The sequence below is a fragment of the Gorilla gorilla genome, chromosome X (genome assembly GCF_029281585.2).
Source record: "Gorilla gorilla gorilla isolate KB3781 chromosome X, NHGRI_mGorGor1-v2.1_pri, whole genome shotgun sequence".
NCBI lineage: Eukaryota > Metazoa > Chordata > Mammalia > Primates > Hominidae > Gorilla > Gorilla gorilla.
This window is the reverse complement of record NC_073247.2, coordinates 84,650,814-84,670,012: the sequence shown is the minus strand read 5'-3', so window position 1 is coordinate 84,670,012 and position 19,199 is coordinate 84,650,814. Positions and strand designations below refer to the sequence as shown.

General features: G+C 44.6%; 1 protein-coding gene and 1 long non-coding RNA gene across 4 annotated transcripts in view; one reads left to right on the top strand and one right to left on the bottom strand.

Moving 5' to 3' along the window:
* The window catches only part of LOC129530010 (doublesex- and mab-3-related transcription factor C1), a 73,450-nt gene that overhangs the window by 14,481 nt on the left and 39,770 nt on the right, over window positions 1–19,199 (top strand). The window lies entirely within an intron of this gene.
* On the bottom strand, window positions 15,993–16,773 carry LOC115932943 (uncharacterized). The gene is made up of 2 exons (XR_008675525.2): window positions 16,633–16,773; window positions 15,993–16,143 (listed from the first exon to the last, which is right to left on the bottom strand). It is a non-coding gene; the product is annotated as an uncharacterized lncRNA (long non-coding RNA).

The following is a 19,199-nucleotide window of genomic DNA, read 5'->3' as shown; positions in this document are numbered from 1 at the left end:
GTCTCAGAGCCAAATGCGTCAAGCTGGGGGGTGGCATTGTGAACTTGTGAGTTTCCTAGGAACCCAGTGGTTCCATTAGGCTGTGGGGATCGGGACTGCAGGTGGCTGGACTCCCATGGCAGAACCTTAGCCAGGAGCAGAGCCATCCCCGAGAAGCCTGGGCTTTTTCCAGTTCTGGGAAGCATCCACCAGACTCAGCTCTTCCCACTGCTGCTATTTTCTTGCAATATATATCAGGGGCAGCTTACGAAGAGACACGGTGTCATAATAAGAGACAAACAACCTGAGGTGATGGATATGAGGCCATGTGCTGGAGGGGCTCTCTCCAAGGTTGAGGTGGGGGTTGTTGTGGTCAGATTATAACTTAATGCCTCTGAAGCCTTTCCTGTGGACTCTGTGACATCTTCTCTCCTTCTGACCTCACCTCCCTGTCCCTCAACCTACAGCCCTCCTCTCCGGCCCAAGGGCTATCACTCAGTCAGTGCCCATCAGCCACCCTATATGAAGTGTTTGAAACCGGTAGCATGTTTACTGTCCATCAACCATTGTGCTATTGCAAAAGTGACTGGGGGACATGAAGTACTGCTCCAAGGTACGAGGACAGTAACCCATTTGGCTAGGTACCCCGTGCCTAACTCTCTCTCCACAGCGACCCCCTTCCCTGCCACCTTCACCAAAAGAGGCAAACCATAAATCACAGGAGGTGGATATTCATGTGGAGAGGGACATCAAATATCATAATACCAAAAGAGTCAAGTGTGCCAGTATGTATTTCAGGCCCACTGGGGTGAGCAGGGGCATGGAGCAGCCGAAGGGGCTTGGTCACCGTTCACGGCTCTGTGTCTGCGGCCCCCGTGCTCTCAGTTTCCGAGTGTCCGGTATCCTCCCCTAGGGAGGAAAACAGAGTGACAATTGGACCCTTGGGAGCCCTGGGGATTCTGGCCTGGCCTGAGGTTCTCTTGGTGGGCTTGGCGGTGAGCAGTGAGAGAGGCAGAGGCTCTCACCTGAAGCACCTGAAGTGAAACATGTCAGGGCTCCCTGGAACCAGCTCCTCCAACACCCTCTCAGAAGAGCAGGTTCCCTGGGCAAGCCTGGTCCTCTATGGTGTTGGCAAAATAAACCAAGGGCATAGTGTCTTTAGCTGAGCCAGTTCCGTTCAGGAAAATAGGGAAAAATCATTCTAGCCAGCACTAACATTGCTTCCTTCATTCATCGGGTGTTCGCTGGGGGCCTGTTATGTGTACACCAGGATCAGTTGCAGGTACTGGGGATACAGCAATGAACTCTAGAGATCTAGACCCCAGCTCTCCTGGGGCTGACTATCTGCCACGCTGGAGGGAAATCAGGCTCACCAGGTCCTCAAGAGTTTGCTCTTCCTTGGGAAGGCTAAAAACTGGAGCTGCCCACCTTGCAAAGCTGAGGGCACCAGTCTGGGGGATGCGGCTTTCTCCATACAGTCAGGTCAGGACTCAGCAGCAGCAGGAATGCCAGTGAAGTTCATGTTTTCTGAGAAGTGCGATGTACATGTGGTGTCTGAAAGGACTTATTGTCAGAGGCCGGCAGAACTCTTCATTGTGCTGGGCCTCTGGCTCAGGGCCTGTCCCCCCCCCCCCCCCCCCCCCGTGAAAATCCATCCCCGTGTCCCTGGCCTGGATCTTCACCCTCCCCTCCTGTAGATGAGTATGCTCTTTTCAAGCAGTTGATACATTCTCGTAAACTCCCTCAAGTGCTGAGATGCCTCATTGACTAGTATCGTCGCTTCCCTTTCCTCTCTCCCGATTCCCCCTTGAACCCACTCTAATCAGCTTCCAGCCCCACAACGCGACTCTCATGTAGATGATTAAATGACGAATTGAAAGTGATGGTTTCTGATTTTCACGTTACTCTACTTATATAAGCCTAAAGACTTAAGGGAAGATCTATTTCTGCATTGTTATCTTTAAGGTTTACTGAAATTCAAACCAGGGTACTTGCCAATTATATTTTTCCCCCCACCAGCTCCATCTTCATGTCAAGAAACTCAGTGAGTAGACAACCCTGAAACTACCCCTAAATTCCCAGTGAGCAGAACCCCAGCATTGCTGGGGATCCACAATCAAACTCCAGGTTTCTCTTCTGTGCATTAGTGGAAGCCAACGTAGGGTGCTTGAGGGAAGCATGGATGTAGAAAACTGTGTCTCACGGAGCCCTGAGATTTTTAGCTGTAATTTTTGAGTCAGGCTGCTCAGTCAAGGCTCAGGCTCAGCCTACGGGAGCCTTCCAAGGTCCTGGCCTTGAGGATGCCCAAGGGTCTGTCAAGGGCTTGACAGAACCCTTTTAGGACCCTGTGATGGGCCTTGAGACAGTGGCATCTGAACCCCCAGGGCTCTGGTCTAGGAAGCATCAGTTTTCCCACCCTACTTCTAGTTATGATTGGTGTCAGGAGGAAGAAAGAATTTGGGGATGCACCATAGGGTAAATATATTAAAACTGTTTAATCCCTGACAAATGGCACTCCAAATGTGGAGTGCACATTTGGTGCGTAGCGTGAATCTGTGCCAATTCACACTACCAGCGTCAGAATCTCAGTATATGATACCCGATTGGTATCATTATAATTTTAAATGTTTGTCAAGTTGCAGTTTGAAAAGTGGAATCTCACTGTTATCTTAATTCCATTATGACTTGTGATGTGGAGCTCCTATTCCTTTCATAGTGGCCATTTGTATTTCTATAAATGGGCTGCTCAGATTGTTTGTTAGCTCTTCTATTGTTGTTTGTTCTCGCATGTGTTTCTTGAGTTGTCTCATCAGAGCTCTCTGTATATTGCAAATGTGATTATTTAGTCTGTTATGATTGAAGAAGATGTTTGCTCCCAGTCTCTCACTTGTGTTTGCATTTTGTTTCCTGTGTCTTCTTGTACGGACACTTTTCATTTGGGGTGTTCATACAGACTGCTTTATTCAGGCCTCACCATAACCATGTGAGGTTGTTCATATTTACCTCAGTTTTCTTTTTGTTTGGTTGGTTTTATTTACATTTAATAAATGCTCATTGAGTTAGGTGTCAGAGATACTCTGCACACTGGGGATAGAATCACCATAGTTCCATGCGCCAAGATCACACTGAGGGCTGGCGGCACAGTAATGAGCTCTACCCTTACAGAGCTTTCCACCTGTAAGAGTTTCGGGCACACTCTTAAACTTCTTTTTCTTTTCATTCATGAATTAAAAATGTATTACTTACACATAATTGTACATATTTATGGGGTACCGTGTGATGTTTCAACCCCTGTATACATTGTATAATCTTCAAGTCAGGGTAATTACCATATTCATCACTTTAAACTTTTATCATCTCTTTGCAGTGTTAACATTTAAAATCTTCTAGATTTAAAATCTTGAAGTATACACTACATTGGTATTTTCTATACTCGCTCTACTGTGTAATAGAACACCAGAACTCGTTCTTTAGTCTAACCGTAACTTTTTACATTTTTGCCAACCTCTCCCGTTGCCCCACACCCCCTTCCCTCCCCAGCTTCTGGTAACCACTACTCTAGTTTCTGCTTCTGTGAAATCAACTTTTTAAGATTCCACATCTGAGTGAGGTGATGTGGTGTTTGTCTTTCTGTGCCTGGCTTATTTCACTTAACATAATGTCCTCCAGGTTCACCCATGTTGCCTCAAATGACAGGATTTCATTTTGTTTTATGGCTGGATGGTATTCCATTGTATATACAAGCCACATTTTTCTTTATCCATTCATCTGTAGATGGGCATTTAGGTTGATTCCATATCTTGGCTATTGTGAATATTGCTGCAGCGAACACGGGAGTGCAGATGTCTCGTCAACGTGATGATTTCCTTTTCTTTCGCTATATACCCAGTAACGAGATTGCTGAATCACACAGCGGTTCTATTTTTAATTTTTTGAGGAATCTTCATACTGTTTTCCATAATGACTGTAGTAATTTTCATTCCCACCAACAGTGCATAAGTGTTCCTCTTTCTCAACATCCTCTCCAGCATTTGCTACTTGTTGTCTTTTTGATAATAGCCATTCCAACTGGGGCGAAGTGATATCACATTGCGGTTTAGATTTGCATTTCACCGATGATTGGTGATGTTGACGGTTTTCATATATCCGTTGGCCATTTGCACATCTTCTTTTGAGAAAAGTCTATTCAGGCATTTTTCCCAATTTTTAATTGAATTATTATGAATTTTGCTATTGTTTGGGCTCCTTATATATTCTGGATATTAACCCCTTGTCAGATGCATAGTTTGAAAATACTATTTCTCTCATTCTGTAAGCTGTCTCTTTACTCTACTGATTGTTTCTTTTGCTGTGCAGATGCTTTATAGTCTGATTTAATCCTATTGGTCTATTTGTGTTTTTGTTGCCTATGCTTTCGAGGCCTTACTGAAGAAAAGAATCGTTGCCCAGTTCAATTTCGTGAAACGTTTCCCCTATGTTTTCTTCTAGAAGTTTCACAGTTTCAGGTCTGACGTTGCAGTCTTTAAGTCATTTTGATTTGACTTTTGTATATGGTGAGAGATAGGGGTCTGGTTTCATTCTTCTGATTGTGAACATACAGTTTGTCCAGCACCATTTATTGGGGAGACTGTCCTATCCTCCATGTATGTTCTTGGCTCCTTTGTAGAAAATCAGTTGGCTGTTAATGCTTGGATTTATATCTGGGTTCCCTATAATGTTTTATTGGTCTGTGTATCTGATTTTATGTCAGTGCCCTGTTGTATTGGTTGCTTTTGTATATTTCGAGGTCAGGTAGTGTGTTGTCTCCAGCTTTGTTCTTCCTGCTTGGGATTGGTTTGGCTATCAGCATCTTTTGTGGCTCCATACAAATCTAGGATTTTTTTTTCTATCCAGACTGTCATTGGTATTTTGACAGGGATGTCAAATGTCGAACATGGAGATCACTTTGGTTAATATGGACATTGTAACAATATTAATTCGTCCATGAATGTGGGATCTCTTTCCATTTATTTGTGTCCTCTTCAATTTCTTTTATCAGTGTTCTACAGTTTTCACTGTAGAGATCTTTCATCTCCTAGCTTAAGTTTATTGCTAGGATTTTATTTTTTATTTTTTTGTGGCTATTGTAAATGGAATTACTTTCTTGGTTTCTTTTTCAGATAGTTTGCTATTGGCAAACAGACATGCTACTGATTCCTGTATGCTGATTTTATATTCTGCAACTTTACCGAATTCACTTATTAGTTCTAATAGTTACTTGGTGCAGTCTTTAGGGTTTTCTCTATATAAGACCATGTCATCTGTAAACAGGGACAATTTGACTTCCTCCTTTCAGGTTGGATGCTGTTATGGTTCGGCTGTGTCCCCGCCCAGATCTCATCTTGAATTGTTGCCCCCAAAATTGCCACGTGTTGTGGGAGGGACCTGGTGGGAGATAATAAAATCTTGGGGGCGGTTTCCCCCATACTGTTCTCGCGGTAGTGAATAAGTCTCACGAGATCTGTTGGTTTTATAAGGTGTTTCCCCGTTTGTTTGGCTCTCATTTTCTCTCTTGCCTGCCGACGTGTAAGATGTGCCTTTTGCCTTCCATCATGATTGTGAGGACTCCCTAGCCACGTGCAACTGTGAGTCCATTAAGCCTCTTTTTAAAAAATAAATTACCCACTCTCGGGTATGTCTTTATCAGCAGCGTGAGAACAGACTAATACAGGCGCTCTTTATTTCTTTCTCTTGCCTAATTGCTCCGGCTAGAACTTTCAATACTAAGTTGAATTTAAGCAGTGAAAGTGAGCATTCTTTTCTTGTTACAAATCTTAGAGAAAAAGCGTCCAACTTTTTCCTATTCAGTATGATATTAGCTTTCGGTTTATCATATGCGGCCTTTATTTTGTTGGGGTATGTTTTTTACCTCTTTGCCCACTTTGCTGGGAGTTTCTATCATGAAGGGATGTTGACATTTTTTGAATGCTTCTCAGCATCTATCGAAATGAGCATATGGATTTTGTCCTTTGTTCTGTTGATGTGAGGCATCACTTTTATTACATTGCACATATATTGAACCAACCTTGCATCCCCGGGATGAATCCCACTTGATCATGATGGATGATGTTTTTAATGTGTTGCTGGTGTTTGGTTGAGGGTTTTCGCATCCATGCTTATTAGGGATATTGGTCTTTAGCTTTGTTGTTTTGTCGTGTCCTCGTCTGGCTTTGGAATTACAGTAATGCTGGCCTCGTAAAATGTGTTTGAAGCTATTCCCTCCTCTTCATTTACTTGCTTGTTTGTTTGTTTGTTTTTAAGCCTTTGAGAAGAATTGGTACCAGTTCTTTACATGTTTGGTAGAATTCACCAGCAAATCCATCAGGTCCTGGACTTTTCTTTGATGGGAGAGTGTTTACTCCTGCTTCAATGTCATTATTCCTTATTGTTTCTGTTCAGGTTTTCTATTTCTTTGTGATGCAATCTTGGTAGCTTGTATGTGTTCAGGAACTTATCTGTTTCTTCTAGATTTTGAATTTCTTGGCAGATGGTTGTTCATGATAGTCTCTTATCATCATCTCCACCGCTGTTGTGCCAGTTGTGATGTTTCCTTTTTTTATCTCTGTTTTTAGAGTCTTCTCTCTGTTTTCCTTAGTTAGTCTAGCTAAAGATTTGTCAATTTCTTTATCTTTTAAAAGGCTAACTCTTTGTTTTTTGATTTTTAAGTTGTTTTTAAAAAATCTCTATTTTGTTTATTTCTGCCCTGATCTTTGTTATTTCTTTTCTTCTGCTAACTTTGGGTTTTTTTTTTTTTTTTGTTCTTTTTCTAGTTCCTTGGGGTGTAACATTAGGTTGTTTATTTGAGGTATTTCCACTTCTGTTACGCAGGCATTTATTGCTATAAACTTTCCTCTTAGAACTGCATTTGCTGTATCCCATAGGATTTGGTATGTTGTGTTTCGATTTTCATTTGTCTCAAGGAATCTTTAAATTTCCTTTTTCCTTTTTAATTCCTTCATTGACCCATCCATTGTTCAGGAGCATGTAGTTTCATTTCCACGACTTTGCCCAGTTTCCAATATTCCCTCTGTTATTGATTACTTCATTGTGGTCAGAAAGTACTCAATGTGATTTTGATTTTTAAAAGTTTGTTAAGACTTGTTTTGTGAACTAACGTATGGTCTATTCTGAGGAATGTTTCATGTGCTGTTGAGAAAAAATATGTATTCTGTGGCTTTTGGATGGAATGATCTGTAAATATCTGTTAGGTCCATGGGGTCTAGAGTGCAGTTTAATGCCGACATTAATTTTCTGTTTGGTTAATTTTCTGTCTGGATGATCTGTCCACTGCTGAAAGTGGGGTATTAAAGTCCCTCACTATTATTGTATTATGGTCAATCTCTCCTTTCAGGTCTTTTAATATTTGCTTTACATATTTGGATGCCCTGGTGTTGGGTGCACATATTTGTAACAATTATAAGTATTTATATATATTTACTATATGTATATTTACAAAATATGTATATTTACAATGGTTAGAATATACGTATTTAACAATTAAATATATATTACAATATATATTACAGTTGTTAAAATATATATATTTTGTAATATGTATTACTATATATACAATTGTTACAAAAATGTATGTGTATATATACACACACATATATTTACAATTGTTATATCCTTTTGCTTTATTGACCTGTTTAACATCATATAATGGCCTTCTTTGTCTTTTTCTTTTTATGGTTCTTGACATAAAGTCTATTTTATCTGATCTAAATAGAGGTACTCCCACTCTGTTTTGGGTTCCATTTGCATGGAATGTCTGTTTCCAGCCCTTTGCTTTCAGTCTGTGTGTGTCTTTGTCGGTGAAGTGAGTTTCTTCTAGACAGTATTTACTTGGGGCTTGTGTTTTTAGCCACTCTATGTCTTTTAATTGGAGAACTTAGTCCATTTACATTCAAGTTTATCATTGACAGGTAAAAGTTTAACACTACCATTTTGTTACCTGTTTTCTGTTTTTTTTTTTTTTTTTTTTGGTAGGTCTGTTCTTCCTTTGTTTCGCTCTTACTGTCTTCTTTTGCTGTTATGTATTTTTCTCTAGTAGTAAATTTTGATTCCTTCCTATTTATATTTTAGTGTCCCTATTATAGGTTTTTGCTTCGTGGTTACCATGATGAGATGTATAAAATATGTCTTATAATTACAACAGGTTATTTTAAACAGATAGCAGTTTAACTTTAATCACAGGAAAAACGAACAAAAACAAACTCTACACTTTAACTCATCCCTCCCTCCACACTTTGACTTTTTGATGTTTTAAGTTACATCTTTTTGTATTCTTATCTCTTAACCAATTGTTGTAGTTATTACTGTTTTGAACAGTTTTGTCTTTTAGGTTTCATACTTAAGATATATTTGGCAACCCACGATGACAATATTATAGCATTGTAAATCTGTCTGCTTTCTTACTATTACCTGTGAGTTTTATACCTTCGGATATTTTTTTGTTACATGTTAGTGTTCTTTTCTTTCAGACTGAAGAAACCCCGTTAGCATTTCTTGTAAGACAGGTGTTGTGTTGACGATTTTTCTCACCTTTTTTCTTTTCTTTCTTTTCTTTTTGTTTCAGCAAGTCTTTTTCTTTCTTTTTTGTTGGAAGGATAGCTTTGCTGAATATGGTATTCTTGACTGGCAGTTTTTTTCCCCTTCATCACGTTGAATGTATCATTCCTCCCTTCCCTGGCCTGCAGGGTCTCTGGTGAGAAATCCACTGAAAGCTGTATTGGTGACCCATTGAGTGTGATATGTGGTTTTTGTTGTTTTTCTCTTGATGCTTTGAGCATTTTTCTTTGCCTCTGATTTGTTTAAATAATTTGAATATGGTGTGCCTTGGGGAATTTGTCTTTGGGTTGAATTTTATTTGTCACCTCTGAGCTTCCTGTGCCTGAATGCTATGATCTTTCTCCAGATTTGGGAAATTTCAGCCGTTATTTTTCTGAATATGCTTTCTAGACCTTGTATTTTTTTTTGTCTTCTTCAGCAATTTCTATTATGCAGAGCCTAATTTTCTTGATGATGTCTTATAATTCTTAAAGGCCTTCTTCCCTCTTTTAAAATGCTTTTGTCTTTTTCCTCCTCTATATATGTTCTGTCTTGGAGCTTACAGATTCTTTCCCCTGTTTGGTCAACTCTGCTGTTAAACCTTTCTAATGAGGTTTTCAGTTCAGTCACTGTATTCTCTATTTTAGGACTTCTGTTTTTTTTTTTTTTTAATTGTTTTTATTTCTTTGTCAAATTTTTTGTTTTGTTCCTGGATTGTTATTCAAATTTTATTTAGTTTGTTATCCATATTGTCATGTAATTCCCCAAACTTCTTTAGGATTGTTCTGAATTGTCTGTCAGACATTCCATAGATCTTCAGTATTTCTGGGTCTGTTACTGGAGTTTGGTTGGTTTCTTTTGGCGTGTCATGTTTTGTGAGTTTTCACAATCCTTGTCTCTTTATGTTGATGTCTGTGTGTTTAAGGAGATGCTCACCTCTTCCAGGTTTTGCAGCTGCTCCTTGGTGGTGTCAAACCTTTACTACTTAATATTGGAACTTAATCCCTGGCCAGCTGTTGCTTTCAGTCTGGAAAAGACTTACTGTGAGCACCAGAACTTAAATGCTCCACTTAACTATGTTGCTGCCCTGCCACTGTTTCTTGGTCTGGGGAAGACTTAAGCGAACACTGGCCCGTTATTGCCAACCTTTTAGTTCTTTCCAGGTCAAGGGAAGGCTCCATGTGATCACATGGGCTTAGTGAGAAATCTGGCCAGGGATCTGGGCCTTCCTGTGTGTTGTGCCCCCAGCAGTGCTATGGTTCTGGCCAGTCTCCTCAGCATTGGCATGCCCACTGACCGTGGCACAGAGCAGCTGCCAAGATCCATGTGAGAGTTGCTGTGATCAGTGCACCCACTTTCTGTTCCCAATTCACCCCAGGTGTTTCAGCTCTCTTCTGGAACTCTGAAGGGTACCCGTGGGATAGGGCTGGAGGGGACTTCCCATGAAGATTCCCAGACTGATGGGGAGGTCACATGTCCACTTCCAGTTCCCTCCTTCCACCTCAGAAATTGTGGGTCTAGAGAAATTCTCTGTGAGTAGCATTATGCTGGTTTGGGGGAGGAGGTGGCACAGTCTAACGTGACTGTTGTTCCTCTTACTGGTTGTGGCTTTTCTCAGTTTTGTCATCCCAGGAAGTTTCCTTGCTTCTCCCCCAAGTTCTAGTGAAATCAGGGTGCTGTTCTTGCCTTTGATTAATTTGTAGTTGTACTTTTGTGGGAAGAGTGGTACTGTGGGATCATCTGTTCAGCCTTCTTGCTGACATCACTCCTCCTATTTACCCCAGTGCTCAAATGCAGAAAGCGAGGCTAAGAAAAGGTGCAGGGATTTGTCCCTAGATTCTAATCCAAGATCCCGACCTATGTGTGCCTAACTGGAAAGCTGTGCAGTGACGTGGGCCCATGGCAGGCTATAGGCCAACGTTAAAGCCCCATTCATACTGGCCTCCTCCTAGACACAGAGGGAACACAGCATGTACCAGAACAAGCCCTCTTTTGTCCTCAGAGGTGTGTGCCTACTTCAAAGCACACAAGACAAGGAATGGCAGAAGAAGGGGCATAATAATGGGCCTGCTGGACAGGACACTGTAGTGAGGGTTGGGAGATCTGGGGGCCAGGACAAGACCCACCACTAACTGTGACTTTGTCTAAGCAACTGGCTCTCTCCTGGCCACTTCTCTAATAACCAGATAACAGTTCGGAGCCACCATTGCAAGTGTCGGAAAGGTGGGTTCTTTGACCCCAGCTGGGATAAAAGGAAAGGGGGTGAGACATACCTCCAGCAATCATTTCAGCAGCCCATAGCTCTTATCAATGCAACCTCTCAGGCTTAGCAGCTATTGCTAGTATCATCATGATTTGCATGTAAATGACTGCTGCTGGATGATGATCTGGGGACAAATGGCATCCAGAGCTTATCCCAAAGGGCCTGATCTCAAGGAACCTGATGGATGTTGCCTCTAGGCCTGGTACAACACCAGCTGCTCTGTGGAGGGGGCATCCCAAGTAATCTTCACAACCCCTCTGTGAGACGCTTTCTTTCCCGCTCCCACAAAGAGTAATAGCATCAGTCCTTCTCAACCACCCAGGACTGCTGTGAGGAGTAATGAGAAAGCTCCCAACAGCCCTGGAAGATATTAGAAAGTGAGATACACCTGCTATGTACCCACAACAACAGCAACAACAAAAAAACAAGAACATGAGGAACATGATGCAAGTCCAACAGATTACTCATCCAGGCAATTGCAGAAAACATACCAGAGCTGTGTATTATGAGACAAATGGTCACCGACATTACTACTAATCATTAAATGCCCACTGATGATACTATTCCCAGTGGAGTTACAAATGCCACCCAAAGAATCCATAGCTCCTGTCCTCTCGGTAGATATGGGAAGTCACTGTTACTGGGGACCAGGTTTTGCCTGGCATGCCCCCACACGTTTTATCCCATCTAGTTCTCACAGCAAGTAAATAAGACAAGTCTAGCTCCTACCTCTGGGAGGAGGCTGTTCACCCTCCCCTCACAATCCCCAGAGGACGCTGATGGATAAGTAAACCAAGACCAAAGCCTCCTAACCCATGCTCCATGGTGTGTGCCAATGGTTTATGATGTCTCTGCACTACAGGTCTTGTCCACCCTTAAGTGGCCAATTAGGGCCTGGGACAGCCTGCAAATATTACCCAACATGGTTGAGCACCACCAGTTTTGAGCCTCACCTTTACACCATACACCAAGACATACATGTGTTATCGTGTGTGTAAACAAACTCCAAACCAAGCCGAAACAAGAACAGGATGCGTATAAATTTCCTGAATGGGGTAGAATTCTGGTTATTTCCTGTGTAATTGCCAAGTATGTTCAACGTAGCTTCTCAGCAACCCATCAGCTATATGAATCTTAGCAGAACCGAAGACTAGACCCAATTTCTTCAGCCTTTCACTGAATTCTCCTCCTCCGCCTGTGATCCCTATCTGGGTCAATGGTACCCCAGGGCCACAAGTCACTCAAGCCAGAAACCTGGGTGTCATCCTTGGCCCCTCTCTGGACCTTGCCCCAGGCCCACCTCCAGCCTAACACAGCACCGTTCTATCTGTCCCATGAAAAGCATCTCTCAAATAATGCCACTTCCCTCCAAACCCTCCTCCACTAATTTTCCCCACAAACTTTAAAACCCACGAGTGAGTGAGTGCATTTTCTTTGGGCACAATTTCTCCCTATGCCCATCTATTTTCTGTGATTGAGACTAGAGGTGTCTAAAGATGGCCAGTGAATGAATAAAATTGACTGGCAGGGTCACAGAAACAAGCAAAGCCCACGTTGACCCTCACTGGCATGATCTCATTACACTTCCTCATGCTGGAGTCCCAGGAAAGCCAAGTCTCTCTTTGTAATCAGTGCAGTGAGGATGGGTCAGCCTTTTATGAGAGTGGTCTTGGAGCATGTGCTCCCCCTTGGGATGGCTTAAAGGTTGAGCTGCCCACCCTGTGATGCTGCGGGCACCACTCTGGGGGTTCCAGCGAGATGCAGCTTTCCCCCTACAGGAAATAAACCAGATGAATGTGATTTGATATGACCAATGTGAGGTCCCATCACTCATTAGTATGTGTCTGGAAGGCCCACGGTTAGGCTCCATCTTTTGTAGGGGACCAGCAGTCTTCCGACTGTTCTCAGGAGTACTCTGGCAGTCTGTAGAATTACCTCAGGTGACCATGGGGAGCACTGGAGGAGGGGCACGACAGATGCAGTTTTTTCCCCATTACGTCGCACCATCATTTTACCAGTCAAAACAAGTCCCCAGTGGGTGCAGTGTGGGAGGAGATTGGGCACTGTGTGGTGGGAACTGTCTCCAAGCACCCTGTTACCGGGGAACCCTGACTCCATGAATGTTTTAGCTTTGCTGCATGTGGGACTGCAAGTACAGTGTCCCCATCACCAAGAGCATGGGCTGTAACTCACAGTTCAGTAGGACCCCCTAGATTTGCAGTTGGTGACAGTGGCTCTTAGACTGCATTGCTGTAATGGAAGGATCCTTGCCTCAGATCAACCAGGGACTGTATCTTGGCTCCCTCTTGTGCTGGCGATGCAACCTCAGAATGGTGATCACACCACTCACCTTGATCCGGATGGTGGAATAATAAAACAAAAACATGTGACGCTCCTGTAACACAGCAGGCTGTGTAACACTTCATGGAGCTAAGTACAAATGTTGCTGCCTCTGTAAGGCTGCCCAGGATTCACGGGAACATAGCACCAGAGAGATTAAGGACAGGTGGGGCAGAAAAACAAGCTTAATCTCTTGCTCACTCGCACAGTCCAATGGTCTTCTGTTCACCAGAAGTGCTGGGTGAGCCTGGAGCAGTGGAATTTCTGACCCCACACCTTCTTCTGAGGCACTGACTTTACTGACCTACCTGAGACGTCTCTCAGGCACGGGGATTGTGAGGTGATGTAAACGCGGGTTGGGGGGAGGTGTAAGCAAAGGAGAAGAACTCATAACTCGGTCACAGTCATATTTCAGAAACGAAGGTGTAAAGCTGACGACCCATGCCTTCCCCTATTGCTGACCTGTCTTTCCCCATTCCTGCATGTGATTGCCCTGCATGCTCAAATGGTTCATTATGCAATGGGTAATGGGCCTGCTCTTGAGATGCATGAGCATCTGTTTTGTGTCGCTGTAACAGAATACATGAGACTGCGTGATTTATAAATAAAAAAATATTTATTTAGCTCATGGTTCTGCAGGCTGGGAAGTTGAAGGGCATGGCCCTAGCTTCAGGCGAGGGCTTGTGTGCTGTGTCATAATGTGGTGAGGAAGGTCAAGGGGGAAGTGGACACATGCAATGAGAGAAAACCTGAGGGGCATCCTGGCTGTATAGCAACCTACTATCTTGGGCACTTTGTCCATTCCTGCGAGCACCAATCCAGTCTCGCCAGAGCAAGAACTCACTCACTACTGTGAGGAGAGCACCAAGACACCTACAAGGACAAAGGTGGAGCCCTCGTGACCCAAACAACCGTGCACTAAGCCTCACCTCCCAGCACCACCACCTTGGGGACCAAATTTCAACATGAGTGGAATCTCCTGTGTGTACGGGGCTGGCAGAGGAAAGCATTTTCTGCTGTGAGGCTGCAGAGTCCACTGGCCTGCGCAATGGGGAAGGCAGGGAAGTCCTCATGGTCCATCCAGCCCAAGAGGGCCTGAGATGGACGATGGCAACTGGAGGTCGAATCAGCAGTGGAGGTGTTCCTTTCAGGAGATGATGCGTAGTGCTGTGTGTGGGAGTCAGTCAGCATCTGGTGGGTAGTGGGCATATGGTTCTGGGCAAAGCAGACTTGGACAATGTTAGGATCAGATTGGAGAGCCCTGGAGAGAGTGTGGTGCTGGGGAGAAGGGCTCCTTGTTGCTGAGTCTGGCTACCTTTAAATCCCATCTCTGCCACTCGGGTTTCAAGTGTGACTGCCAAGTTGTGCCCTATCCACCAGATTTCCCCACATCATTTCTTGTTTCAACAAGTATTCGCATCCTAAATACACACATACAAGCACAAGCATGTCCATGCACATGTATGCACAGACTCTCCCTGACACTCCCTTACCAGTGCAGTGACTGAGCTCATGGTTATGACAGCAGCTATGAAGGAACGAACACCCAACAAGCCCCCAGCCCTAGGGAGTTGGAACGCTGCTCCTCTTTTGGACTAAACATGGGGCTTAGGGCTAAACCCCATGATGTCAAGTCCTAGCCCCTTTTGGAGAAGCAGCAACATGGAGCTGAACTTCCCCCACTGAGTTAGGGCCCAGCTCAGGAGGACAGAGGCATTGTGGGGAGATAGGTGGTACCTGTGCCATCGAAAAAGCTGCAGAGACATGGGATCTAAAGAACTCCATCACTCCATAATTAACAGCTCTGTCTGTTCAGTACCTATGGGTCTCACCGTGGCTGTTCCCCAGGAATATAGGAAAAGGGCTGTGGGACTTCCAAATGCTGTCGCCTACCTGAACCTTACCCCATCTGGATTTCATTTGAGCTTAAAGGCCCTGGACCTCTGAAGAACCAGAGGGTGAGTAATTCACCCAGCAGGCCCTAAGAAAGCATTTTTTTTTTTCTCCCCTGGCTTTGCACAGGGGACTACATGAGACGGGGGAGGGGGAGAGAGAATTTTGGTGTTCCTGTGTCCTAGTTAGGCTTCTTGATGCTAAAAAGCACATCCAATATCCTTGTCCATTTACTTTGGTGACTCCTGGTGCTGCAGTTTCTAACAGGGCCTCCTCCATGGTTGTTAGTTAACAGGGACAATTATGCTCCAACCGCCCCCCTTTCAGAATTCTCCTGCTGATACTGTGTTGCAACACATATCGAGGTCACCTTAGGAAGGCAAAAGAAAAAAAATAAAGTCCTCATCTTATGGAAAGGAACAATGCATAGTTGGAGACAAGGCCGTGTGTTGGAAGGGGTCTCTGTCTTGTGGTGGAGTAGGCGGGGCTTGGGAGCTCTTTGTCAGTACAGGGGTTAACGCCTTTTCTGAGATCCACAGATTCTTCCTCCACATGACCCTCTCGCCTCCGCATATAAACACCGCCCAGTTTTCCTCAGATATGAAGACTGTGTGCATTGCTGGGGGTAAGAGAGATGTTATTCCGTCCTCATTCGTGCATGTGAGATGGTATTCCGTCCTCATTCCTGCATGTAAGTGCCCCGCCAGGGTCAGAGCTGAGAGCCGTGGAAAACTCACCGTTGATTGGCTACAGCCCATTGCCACCAGGACCTAGTAACAAGCAGCGCTGCCTCGAGGAGGAGGGCGGACAGCCTAACAGGGCTAAGGAAGATGCTAGCTCTCTCCCTTCACAACCCCACCACCACCAAAGCTGACCACCCCCAGTTCAGCCGACGTGTTGAAAGTTACATCAAATGCCACAAAGCAAAAACAGTCAAGCGTGCCAGCATTTATTTCAGGCCCGGTGACTGGGACACTGGGGCAAGCAGGGGCATGGAGCATCAGAGGGGGCTCGGTCGCCGTTCACGCCTGTGTCTGTGGCTCCGGTGGTCTCAGATTCCGAGTGCCCGGTATCCTCCCCTAGGGAGGAAAGCAGAGTGACAAGTGGACCCTCGGGAGCCCTGGGGATTTCTGGCTTGGCCTGAGGTTCTCTTGGTGGAACAGGACGGGGAGGCGGATGGGCTTGGTGGTGAGCAGTGAGACAGGCAGAGGCTGGCTCCGAAGGAGCTCTCGCCTGAAGCACTTGATGAAACATGCCAGGGCCCTCTGGAACCGGCTCCTCCAAGACCCTCGCAGAAGAGCAGGTTCCCTGGGCAAGCCTGTGCCACCGGATGGGTCCTCCGCGGTGTCAGATACAGCAACCCATTCCTCAGGGTCTTTTTGCAGCCCTTTCACATTCTGAAAGACAGACTAAATAACTGGATCCTCCCATCCCTGGCTTCCGTTACGCAACTGTTGTGTGCATCTCCGGCCCTCTTCCATGGGTGAGGGATGCAGCAGTGACCTGCGCAGACCAAAGCCCAGCCCCCTAGGGGACATTCCAGGACAATGGAGGGAAGCCAGACTCACCAGGTCAGCAGGTGGAAGGAAGGGAGTGAAGATCATGCTTCCAGGAGTGTGTGATGTGCCGGTAGGGACCAACAGGACTTCGTTGAAGACACCGGCGAAGCTCGTCACTCTGCCCGGTGCAAAGAGGCCGAGGGCCTGCCCCCTCCACGCCCCATTCAGGCCCTCTGCCCCTGCCCCATCGTCCCTCCCCCCTACAGCCTCGTTCTCCAGCAGCGGATACATTTCTGGTATGTCGCATTCCATTTGTTTCTGTATCTCTTACTCCCAGTCCTCCAATCTTTCTTTCCTTTGCTGCTTCTTCCTGGCCCTCTCAGCAGGCTCGAGCCACGTTTCTCCTTGCCGAGCAGAAAAAGCAGAGGTCTTCAAGCTGGTGATGAGTCATCATTTGGTGGGGATGCCACAGACCCGAGTGTCCATGTGGGTGCTCTCCTGCCTTTGATTCACAGGATTATGTACATGGATGCCCTGGGCAGGTGTATGAGTCCAAATGAGTCGTCACAGCAAGGAGCGTGAGCTGGGTAATGGTATCCAGAGTCCAAATCAACAGCAGTTTTCTTTTCAGAGGTTTACGTGAGACTCCACGTCTATGTACCAGTCAGTATCAGGTGGTTTAGGGCCTGGAGGGCTTGGAAAATGTGAGAGAGAGGGAGAGGTGAAGGGCCTGGGCTGGGGTGAGTTGAAAGTAGAACAGCCGACCAGCCTGGGCAGCATAGGGAGACCCCACCCCCACAGAAAATTTCAAAAGTAGCCTGGCATGGTGGCACACACCTCTAGCCCCACCTACTCAGGAGGCTGAGGGGGGAGGTTTGCTTGAGCCTGGGAGGTGGAGGCTGCAATGAGCCGTGATGGCACCACTCCACTGCACTCCAGCCTGGGAGACAGAAGGAGACTCTGTCTCAAAAACAAACTGACAAATCAAACAAACAAACAAAAGAAAGTAGAAGAGCAGAGGTGAAAGCTCCTTGTTGCCTAGTCTTGCTATGTCAAAATCAGGCTTTGACATTTGGGTTACAAGCAATGCTGCCAAGTTATGCCCCCCGTTTGCTAACCAGGTCTGTGGGGTCCGCACTGCTGACTTCACAGGAGCTCCCTGCAAACAGTACCCTGAAGGGAAAGTGGAAGTAGGTGGCCTCAGAGTCTTTCTTTGGCTTTTGAAGCAATAGTGCTGTTTAGGAAAGCATCTCTTACATAATCCTGAGGCTACAGAGTTGATCTCTGTGAGCCTATCATGGGCCGTGCCCTGAATGAGGCTCTGCTTCAAGCTCTTCTGTGAGGGAGAAACCGAGAGAGGCATGAATGTAACAGAGAGTGATGGAGGGACGTTTATGGGGCTACGGGAGGACTGAGGAGGCGGGCAGTCACTCAGCCTTGGGAATTGGAACGGAGTCAGTGAAGAGTTCCCAGAGGAGGCGTGCCTGAAAGGAGGGACAAAAGAAATTGGCCAAGAAATAGAGAAAAGGGAGAGCATCACAAGTAGAAGCCCAAGACAATACCGTGAGGTTTTGCAACTGAAAATATGTAGGCCTGGTTTTCTGTTCTAGGGTTTAACAGAAGTCAAAGTCAGTCACGAGGTTCCAGTACAGGAACCTGAAAAGCTGTGCCTCACAGAGACACTGAACCCTGGTTTTTGAGAACCCAAAGGGTATATTTTAATAGAATTTTGATATATATTGATTTAATAGAATTTGATAATAGAATTTTGATCAATAGCAGTCCATTGATCATTTTTCCAGTGTGATTCATGCTTCATGTGTCCTACCCTAAGATATCGTTGCCTAGCCTCACAACAGAGATTTTCTCTTCTGATGTTTGTAGGTTTTACTATTTTGCAATTTACACTTAGATCTAGGATTTATTTTGAATTAATGCCTGCATGAAGTGTGAATAATGTCGGGATGAATGGTGAGATATTGAAGTTGTTTGGGTCTTCCGTAAAGAGATCTACTTTTTCCAGCACTATTAGTTCATTGTCAGCTAATTTAATTATCTTTGAGCCTTTATTAGAAATCAACTTACAATATATATGTAAGTCTATTTCTAGCCCTTCTTCTATTTCATCCAATGATCCCTATGTGAATTCTTAAGGTCATACCAGGCTGTCATGATTACCATGTCTTTATATTAAGTCAGAGACTTTGGTGATGTAAGTCCTTCGTGCTTGTTCTTTTCCAAATGGCTTTGGATCTTCTATGTCATTTGCATTTATATATAACTTTTGAGAAACAGTTCTTCACTTTAATTATGATTATGGTGAGCCTATAGATCAATTACTTGAGAATTGACGTCTTAACCTGAGTCTTCTGATCAACGAACATTATATATCTCTGTTTATTTAGGTCTTCACTTTCTCTCGCCAGTATTTTATAGTGGTCTGCACACAGGTCTTTCACATATTACATTAAAATTCTCAATAGATACCTCATTTATTTTGCTGTAATTATAAATGACATTTTAAATAATGTCATCTCCAATTATTTGTTCCCAGTATGTTGAAATACAGTGGGTTTTTGTATGTTGAGTTTCTGTCTTGTAACTTTGTTATGTGACTTGTTAGGTCTAGGAGATGT